The 10,844-nt window shown below is 39.0% G+C and overlaps 1 non-coding gene across 1 annotated transcript; it reads right to left on the bottom strand.

Annotated features, from left to right (window-relative positions):
• Nucleotides 1-657: 657 nt before the first annotated feature.
• On the bottom strand, nt 658-764 carry LOC138989291 (U6 spliceosomal RNA). The gene has a single exon (XR_011465529.1). It is a non-coding gene; the product is annotated as a U6 spliceosomal RNA (small nuclear RNA).
• Nucleotides 765-10,844: the final 10,080 nt, after the last annotated feature.

Below are 10,844 nucleotides of genomic sequence, written 5' to 3'. Positions count from 1 at the left end.
TTCTGTAGCTTACATTATAGGGTGTGTTTTGCCCAACTCTTTGTAACTCTGTGCACTGTAGCCCACCAGGCTTCTCTGTCCTGGGAATTTTCAAGGCAAGAATACTGGAGTCGGTTGCCTTTTCTTGCTCCAGGGGATCTTCCTGATACAGGGATGAAACCCTCGTCTCTTGTGTCTGCTGCACTGGCAGGCAGATGCTAGTGCATCTGGTAACACTAGCACCATCTGGGAAGTTTACATTATATACATGTGCAAACACAATCCTTCAGGATACTTAACAAGTAATAAATAATGATAACCTCTTTATTCAGAATCCAGTAGTTAGGTTGACTTTAAAGCGACTCTGTGGGGCTTTCGTTTTGGTGGGTATGAGTTTATGACAGAAAGTATAAGTTTTTCCAATCTGTTAATCACTATTGACCCTGTATTATGTGTTGCATGCTTTATCTCACTTAAGCTTCACAAAAAACTCTTTTGAGACAGATGAGAAAATTGAGGGTAAGGAGAATGATAACTTGCCTGTGATCATGCAGTTTACAAATAATGAAGATGAAATGGGTTTTGCCAATGACCACATTCTTAGCCAGTAAATTCCTCTTAACGAAAGAAATAGCAATGAGGAAACTAGAAGATTCTAGGTTTTGTGGCCACTTAAAAAAAAAAATGAAATGCTTCACAAATTTGCATATCATACTTGGTCGGGATGCATGTTAATCTTCTCTGTATCATTTTGATTTTAGTGTATGTGCTACAGTAGTGAGCACTGTAACTCACACTTAACTTGGCTGAAAAAAGAGAGACCAAAAACAGTTGATTGGCACTACAAATAAACCCACACAATTTATTAGACCTGACCCCTAGCTAGACTTTCCTTATCTGCCCTCAGTCATTAAGCTTTGACACTCTTAATTAATGGATACATATGTCAGCTGGGTTTATTGCATATGAAAAATGCCCAGGAACAAACAAAAAATAATATGTTGTTCCCAGGAGCAAGTAAGAAATTATTGATTATGATATGTGAGAGTTCACTCAGGTGCTTTGCTGTAGTTGAGGGAGAGAAAAGAAAAACAGGTTGGTGAAATATAGCTCCTGTAAAGAGCTGGATATTCTCCATGCTTTTGACAAACTCAATTTATGAGTATAGATCTGTGCCACATAGCTGGCCACCCAGCAACCACACAAAACCATCTGTGCTTACCTAGTAACTGCTCAGAATAACATAATTCTCCTGTTTTCAAAGCTAACAATATGAGACACAAAAGGAAAACATACAGAATTGAAAGAAATTGCAGGGAGATGGAATCTTTGCTGGTGCTAGACTTAACATTTTGGCAAAGCTTTGTCTAATTAGCTAAGATCCCATCCTGTAGGATAGACTATTTTGCAGAATAATTTTAAATACATTATTATTTTTAACCATCATTGCTTATAAATTCATTAAGTAAAGAAATTTAAATGTGGAATTACATACAAAGTCTTCATGGCAACATCCCAGCCCTCTCCAGCTACTCAGCATCCTTCCCTGGTTTCTCTACCTCTCTCCCATCTTACAACTGGGACCTCAGATGGTCCCTTCATGCCTCTATTTATCTGTCCTTCACTGGCCTTTCTTTTCCTCTCTCCTTATTCTCTTGGGTTCAGCCATCATGTCTTGGAGTTGGTCCTGCATCCATATGACCAGCTCACATTTCCCTCAAATTCCAGGAGGTTTGTTCCATCACTGTGTTTAACACCTTTATTTATCCGTATATTTACTTGCATCTTTTCAAATTCATGACAATGGCCTAGACTAGGCTTGGTGTTGTCTTTTGAGGATGCCAAGCACACTCCCACCTCCAGGCCTTTGCATCTGTTGCTTTCTCTGTTTGGAACACTTTCCCTTCATATGCATGGCTGGCTTCCTTACCTCCTTCATGTTTTTATCTAATGTCAGGGAGAACTTCCTGACCACCCCCTTTAAAACTGCAACACAAACTAAGTTAGACTCGTGTATTCCCTGTTCCCTCTCCATGCCTTACTCTTCTACATAGCAATTACAACTTCTAAAACATATGTGTTGCTTACATATTTTGTTTATTGCTTATCTCTCCATGCAAGCTTCCAAGGGCAGGAATTTTTTATCTAATATGTTCAATTCTACATCCCTAGTGCTCACAACACTGGCACAAAAGCCAATATTACCCATGAATATAATGGATGAAGGAATGAGTGAATGATTGCCCCACTGGCACCTCACATAAAACTCCTTCTCGTTCATAGATCTGCTCCCTTCCTGCCATAAATAGTAGCATCTGCCTCCTTCTACTCATTCAGATGAAAAATCTCAATCACATTATCCCTTTTTTTAAATAACATATTTTAAGTTATTTTGAAATCCCACGTACCCACTTCTTACTATTTATCCCATTTCTATTCTCCTAGCCCTGGTCCAGGGTCTCATCACCTGCCCTGCCTTTCACAAGGACTGCTGCATCACTTCAAGCCTTTCTTGTCTCCAGCTTCTGTTCTTCAGTTCATCCCAGAACACTGACCTAGACTGAGTTTCCTAAAATCCATATGTCAGATCACATCATGCCCTATTCTAAATCCTTAACATGGAATTGAAGACTGTCCATGACCTGATCTCAAACCATCCTGCAATCCTCACCTTTCATATGCTCTATATCCAGACACAGGGGACAGCTCCCCCTGTCCTAAAGCCAAGGGTACTGTGATGACTCCAAACCTTGCTGCTGTTCCCTCAGCTGCCCAAGCCAATGCATCCATTGCTTGTTCTACAAGCATTCCCTGAACTGTCTCTGTCCTCCGCTTCCCACCCACTTTGTTGATATCTCTAAGTTTGCACTTACGAATCAAGATTGCAGGGAGAAATATCAATAACCTCAGATATGCAGATGACACCACCCTTACGGCAGAAAGTGAAGAATAATGAAAGAGCCTCTTGATGAAAGTGAAAGAGGAGAGTGAAAAAGTTGGCTTAAAGCTCAACATTCAGAAAACTAAGATCACGGCATCCGGTCCCATCACTTTATGGCAAATAGATGGGGAAACAGTGGAAACAGTGGCTGACTTTATTTGGGGGCTCCAAAATCACTGCAGATGGTGATTGCAGCCATGAAATTAAAAGACACTTACTCCTTGGAAGGAAAGTTATGACCAACCTAGACAGCATATTAAAAAGCAGAGACATTACTTTGTCCACAAAGGTCTGTCTAGTCAAGGCTATGATTTTTCCAGTAGTCATGTATGGATGTGAGAGTTGGACTATAAAGAAAGCTGAGTGCCGAAGAATTGATGCTTTTGAACTGTGGTGTTGGAGAATACTCTTGAGAGTCCCTTGGACTGCAAGGAGATCCAACCAGTCCATCCTAAAGGACATCAGTCCTGGGTGTTCATTGGAAGAACTGATGTTGAGGCTGAAACTCCAATACTTTGGCTACCTGATGCAAAGAGCTGACTCATTTGAAAAGACCCTGATGCTGGGAAAGATTGAGGGCAGGAGGAGAAGGGGACGACAGAGGATGAGATGGTTGGCTGGCATGCATCACCGACTCAATGGACATGGGTTTGGGTGGACTCTGAGAGTTGGTGAAGGACCGGGAAGCCTGGCGTGCTGCGCTTCATGGGGTTGCAAAGAGTTGGACACAACTGTGCGACTGAACTGAACTGAACTGAATCCATTTAATCTTTTTTTTAATTGAAATATAATTGCTTTATAATGTTGTGTTAGTTTCTGATGTACAGTGAAATGAATCCTGTATATACATACATATATCCCCATCCTCTTGAGCCTTCTTCCCTCCCCATCCCCATCCCACTCTGCTAGGTCATCACAGAGCACCAAACCTAGCTCCCTGTGCTTTATAGTAGCTTCCCACTGTTAAATGCCCATCTCTCACCTCAAGCCACAGTCTCATTGAGAACCGTCTGCAGGCATCATTTACCTATATATGCATCATAGTGATTAGCCAGTGTTTAACAGAGTAGGCACTAGAAACTGTGTATCAACTGTCTGAATGAAATGTGAGTACATAATGGAAGTTTCATGTTGTGTGATAGGATGGAATTCTTCAACAGGACTAAGGGGAAAGACATGGGTTTAATAAGAGCACAATTTATGCTTATTTTTGCTCATCATTCAGACCCAGTTGTAGGCCCACTGAGGGAAACCTACCATATAGCCCTTAGTCTAAACAAGCACAAACTGTGCTGTATTCATAAAGCTGGTCTCAGTCCCATGTGACAAATGAGTCCCCCCAGTCCCACACCCAGCATCACACCTACCCACTCTGACTTCTGGGCTGGGCAACTACCAGGCTATAAAATAGAATTGTTACTTATATAAGCAAATTAAAATGAAGATAATTGGTAGGAGAAGAGGGAAGGATGTGGGAGGAATAATTCCATAAATTTTGCCTTATTTTATTCATCATATTTGATTTCATTTCATTTCACCTTAAAATCTATAGAAATGTGCTTAAAAGCACAAATGTGACTGTATCAGCATACTTTTTAAAATTTGTTGAATTTTACTTCTGTCTTTTAATTTTTTAATATTATCTTTTATTTTGGCTGCACTGAGTCTTCGTCTTCACGGTGGCATCCAGTCTCAGTCTTTGTGGCCCTGGGGCTTCTTTAGTTGCAACATGCAGACTTAGCTGCCCTGTAGCGTGTGGAATCTTAGTTTGCCAACAGGGATTGAACCCACATCCCCTGCATTGGAAGGCAGATTCTCAACCACTGGACCACCAGGGAAGTCCCTGTCTTGACAAACTTTTATTGTATGTTAATGCTTTTCTTCTTTGCTGGTTCCCCCTTCCTCACCTACTCCCACCTCCACTTTTTGCCTTAGGGAGCCCATGTTAACAGTCTACCATAATTCTCTTCCTTCTCATACAAGCATATAAGAAAGCTATTAATCGTATAGACATGTGTGAATTTGTAATTATTTTATAAAAACTAGATTTTTATGCACTCTTTGACATCTTGCTTTGCACAGTCATAACTCCTTGATAAACTAACCCTGCTGAATCAACTAATAAGTAGGTTCTAATAGGTAGATTCTTTGTACAGGCTGCATAAAATTCCTCCATCTTATCTATTCAGGATAGAGTCCCTAGAGTGAAATTTCTAGATCAGAGTGTATTTGTATTTATAATTTTAATAGTGTTGCCAGATGTTATATTACTAAAAGGCTATAACAATGCATATTTTCACCTGCAGCGAATGAGAGAAGCCTTTGCCCTGCATTCCCACCAGCAGTAGGTATTATTGGGCTTTCAATTTCCATCTGTCTGAGTTATAAAATGACATCTTGATGTTACTTAAATTTGCATCTCTGAATCATTAGTGAGTTTTAGGATCTTCATATGGCTACAACCTATCTGACTTTTCTCTTCAATGAATTGTTTGTTCATGCTTTTTGATTATATCTCTATTGAGGTCTTTTGACAACTTGTCTCAATTTGCAGGAGGTCTTTGAATATTATAAATATTAAACATTTGTCTGTTCTCTGTATTGCAGATATTTCCCCATGGCTTTCATTTGCATTTTGACTTAGTTTATAGCATCTTTTGCCATATTTACATAATCAAATATCCTATCTTTTCTTTAACAGTCCCTGGATTTGCAGTCATGGGTAAGGTGTCTCTAGCCCCTAGGTTTTTCATATAAGCACCAGGATTTTGTTGTAAGATACTGATATTTTTATATTAAATTTTTAACTGATTTGAAATTTTTTCCCTTAAGATGCAGATAAAGGTGGGAGTACAAGTTGATTTTTTACACAGCCAGTTGTACCAGCAACATTTATTCAATAATTCATCCTTTCTCACTGAGCTGAGGTACAGTAAGCCCCCTACATATGAACCATCAAGCTGCAGACTTTCAAATATTCGAACATGCGTTCGCATGTCCAATCATGTAGGTTAGCTCATGTGTCTGGCATGCATTGTCACATGCGTGCATCCTCTACAAGCAGTTGCGCTTTTGTGTACTTTACTGTACAGAGTACAGTAGTACAGTACCTTTATTTCAAGCTCAGGATGTCCGGAAGCAAGCATAAAGGCAGCAGTGAAATAGCTGTGTTGCTAAGTAGTGCCAGCTGCTGTACTGTACTTTTCAAGGTTCTATAGTTATCAAGGAGGAGATAATGAAGAGAAGAAACCCAAGGATATTACCAAAGTGAAAAGATGAAGACTGGAGGAGCCAGCAAAAGAAAATGGAGGAAAAATGGCTAGTGACGTAAGAAGAAAACGCAGGAGAATGTGGGATCCTATAATCCAAATGAAGAACGTTTCTAGAATGATGAGACGATAAACTCTGCCAAGTACTGATGACGAGACAAGATGAAGATTTAGAATTGTCCAGTGAATTTAGCAATACGGAGGTCACTGGTGACCTCAGGAAGAGAACCTTTGGTCATATGTATGACATAAGAGAAGATTTAAAAATTTAAATAGCACAAACTTGTGAGTAGCCTCTAAAAAAAGAAGTGATAAATTCATTAAAATTGGTGTTATATTTACATTTGGATTGTTAACTGTAACTTTGTTTACATCTATTTTTTCATTGTCAATTAGCAAGAGATCAGCCTGTGTCTTTATCTCGATTTTTTTCATGTTTCCAATTAACAAGAGCTAAAAGGCCTCTTGGTCTCATATTAAACACTTTGTGGTTCTCAACAGGTGTTTGTTGAATAAGTAGGTATGCATCTCACATTCTAACACTACCTAGCAAAGGTTCCCCTCACTGAGTCAACATACTAACAGAATGACGGGAGTCAAGATCACACACGGTCTCCTTAAATGAAAAAAGTATTATCTTTTACAAAGATAAAATCAAGATCTCAATTGATGACTGTGCTAAATGGTAAAGTAAAATAACATTAATTCTAGTCCAGAGTCCTAACTCCAACCTAAATAGTATTCGAAAGTTTATAGTTAGGCATGAAGGGAGGAAAAATGTCACCTACAACAGCTGGCTCTACCTTATGACATTTTCATCAAAGCACCAACTGTCCTTTAAAAGCTTGGTTTCCAAATTTGATTTATATATTTAAAAGATCAGTAACAGGAGAAATAATAGCCCAGGGAAATAATACAACCCAAATATAGCAGTTTTTGTTAGAAAGTATCTTTACGTGAGAATTGCGTATTAGATGGAGATGACACATGAAAGAAAAAGAAGCAGAAGAAACTATTGTAAGAAAGAATATTCAAGTTCCAGTTCAGTGGACTTGGTGAATAAAGACACAACTGTGAATTCTCTTGAAGCATCTCATTCCTCAAGCCATTGTAAAGGATTTACACTATTCCTTTTACAAAAAGTAGAATTAAATTAGATTTTCAAAACTACACCAATCTTGTCTCACATAGAGTTCCTTGATTACAGATTTAAACACATCTAAAATTCAGAGTAAACATTCCCACCTACTTACACAATGACCAGGCCGCAACCATGGTACAAGCTGCCACAGTTCTGAGAACTGGCCTCAAAAATGGGAACAAACTGACCCTGGAACTGAAAACTAACTGTGCTTAAAACAACTGAGATGATGCTGACCAGACCACCACATGATCAATTTCAAGATGACTGTCAGCTGACTGTGCTGTTTCTGCGGGTAGCCCCCTCCCTCTGCCTATAAAAGCTCTTATCCACTGATGCCCAGTGTGGGGGAGTTGGCCTTTGGACAGGAGTCCCCCTCCCTCCTCCCCAGGTTGCCATCATTCAAAATAAAGCACACTTTCCTTTCCACCAACCTGGCCTCTTTATTGACTTTAGAGCAACAAGTAGCTGTTCATTGTGTAGTTAACTCTTTCCACCTGCTGGGGCTTTCAGTATTTATAAGACAGCTCACAGGATATGGCTCAGAATATTATCCACAGCCCTTGAAGGGGAACTAAAGGTCCTTGACTCTGCTTAATGACTAAACTAATATTATTTTGTCCTGTTTGACTGTTTTCCTTTGCTTTTGTATTTTCTCACTTCTCTGATTAAACTTACTCTTCGGCTAAAGTTTTTCTACAAACAAAAGGCAGGTGGAGGACACGGGTGGTGAAGGATCATAGGGTCCTGCTCCATTTTACTATAAGAAAGTTCACATTATTTTTCAATTTTAGCAATGATCTTTTTAAAAAGTATGTTTTGAGTCATCTGGATTACTTTCTCATTACCAAGACTGCCCTATAATTCAGTACTTGCATTTGTGTTTGCCTTCCCTGGTGGCTTAGATGGTAAAAGAATCTGCCTGCAATAGGGGAGACCCGGGTTCGATTCCTAGGTTGGGGAGATCCCCTGAAGAAGGGGATAGCAACCCACTCCAGTGTTCTTGCCTAGAGAATCCCATGGACAGAGGAGCCTGGTGGGCCACAGTCCATGGGGTCACAAAGAGTTGGGTACGACTAAAGTGATGAACACTTTACAATCCTATGGTGCCTAAGGACCACCTGTAATCATGGTTTTTATCTTACACATGTGGTGGGTAACAAGCGTGACCACCATTCTGTTGGCATATTCTAACATCAAAAGACTAATTTGGTTTTGCTTACTAGTTGTAAATGAAAACTTTTTTTTCCTTTACAATTTAAAGATATTTTTAATAAAATAAGACTTCCTTAATTTACTTATTAAACTGAAATTGTTTTAATGATATAAGAAATGTAGTAAAGCATCATGATGTACACACATGCTCAGTCACTCTGTTGAGTCTGACTTTTTACAGCCCCATGGTCTGTAACCTGCCAGGCTCCTCTGTCCTTGGGATTCTCCAGGCAAGAATACTGGAGTGGGTTGCTGTTTCCTCCTCCAGGAGACCTTCCTGACCCAGGGATCAAATCTATGTCTCCTGAGTCTTGGCGTTGCAGGTGAATTCTTTACCGCTGAGTCACTGGGGAAGCCCCATCAAGATGTATCCCTTGGGCAAATGGGAAGAAAATAGATAGAAATGTAATGTATAAATGATTCAATGCATAACAAGGTAGGTTTTATGGTACTCCAGTGGCGCTTGGAAAAGAAGTGGTTTGAATAGAGAACAGAGTTCCTAGAATTCAGGTATCACAAAGCAGATTGAACTGAACTAAAAACAAAACAAATAACAACAAAAAAGAAACAAATAACATTGTGGCATCAGAGTCAAATGCAGTTTGCCAAGAAACATGTTTCTTACATGTATACACTGTTAGAATAAATGCAGCAACCAAAACTCAGAGAAGTCTTTTGGTTGAAAAAAAACATTCTAAATCTCCAATATTGGGATATACTATAAATGTATAGGTCCACTTGAAATGAATACATGTTCTGAAAGGGCATCAATATCAATAATAGTAAGGACTCCAAAGATGTTCCGCTACATTGAAGGTCAAAGGAATCCAATCCACAAATGACATCTAAAATTTAAACATTTTTATATTAAATTCAATGTTACAAATTTTGTCTCCACAAAGTAATATGTCATACTAAATTGATAATTAGTCTTCATCTCAGTTTTGTAAATGTACATACTTCTCTATTATCATAATAGAGTTTAAGTCAACACTGAAAGTGTGAAGAATTTGGCCTTTCAAGGAGGCCTGGGCTTTAATTCAGTTTGAGAAACCCTAAACAGATACTATCTAAAATGTTTTCCATACTTTTCTACATCTCTGACCTTTTAGCATCACCATGGACCCCATTGCCACAGGGACCATAAAAAGAAAGTGAGACTCAAAAAAATTAATCTGTCATCACAACTGAGATAGTATCACAAAGCAATTGATGCTAAGACTCTCAGGTCATTTTCATATAGAAAAGAGAACATGGATATATATTGGTTGGCATCTAATTCATCTACTTCATTCAAAATGTATTATCCTAAAGAGAACTGTTTTATTAACAAAGCAATTTTCCCTAAAATGATACTGAGTGGCAAGTTAATATAGCTTATTCATAATTCTATACTGTTTATAAAACGCCCACCATTGAAAACAAATTATCCAGATATATGTTATCTAAAATTTTCAGGGAGCACAAGCAAGAGGCAGGCAGGATTCTGACCTTGCTGGGCATGATTGCTCATGCTGGATCTCTTCTTGCTATCACAGCTAGCAGTCCATCTAAATGAAACTCACATTTCCAGTGCTAATAAGTTTCGAGAGCTTCTAAGTCAAAGTTCTCTTTGACCAAGGAGAATTGAAATTTGTATTGCTTATTGCTCTTGTCTCAATATATGACTATCTTTGATGATTCCTACTAGTTTAAAAAAATTTTTTATTCCTATTAATGCCAATAAATGAATAAATGTATCCAGTTTTTTAGCAGTTAGGAAGCACTTGCAGTAATGCTTCTGTCCTATTAAAATTAAATGGAAACATTGCGTAGAGAAAGAGATATTTACTACCCACATGACGATCGGTTTCCCTGGTGGCTCAGAGCGGAAAGAATATGCCTGCAATGCAGGATACCCAGACTCGATGCCTGAGTGGGGAAGATCCCTTGGAGACGGGAATGGCAACCCACTCCAGTATTCTTGCCTGGAGAACTCCATGGACAGAGGAACCTGGTGGGCTACAGTCCATGGGGTCGCAAAGAGTCGGACATGACTGAGCGACTAACACACACACACACACACACAAAGTTGAATTCAGCGTGAATTAGATTGTTTGCAACATCTACCAATAGCTTTTGCTGAACAAAAAACAAAAACAAATAAAAAGGCTTTGTGAACTTTTGAGGCTGGGTTTGCTGTCTGGCTGTGTGCTGAGGATGAGAAGCACTGAATACAGAAACAAATGAAAAGAAAAACAGACCTGGATTCAACAACTGTCTTAGGCTTGGTTTCCTCTATAGCAAACTGTGGTTTTTC

Source organism: Bos mutus, chromosome 9, assembly GCF_027580195.1.
Source record: "Bos mutus isolate GX-2022 chromosome 9, NWIPB_WYAK_1.1, whole genome shotgun sequence".
Taxonomy (NCBI): Eukaryota; Metazoa; Chordata; class Mammalia; order Artiodactyla; family Bovidae; genus Bos; species Bos mutus.
This window is presented reverse-complemented; position numbering and strand designations above follow the sequence as displayed.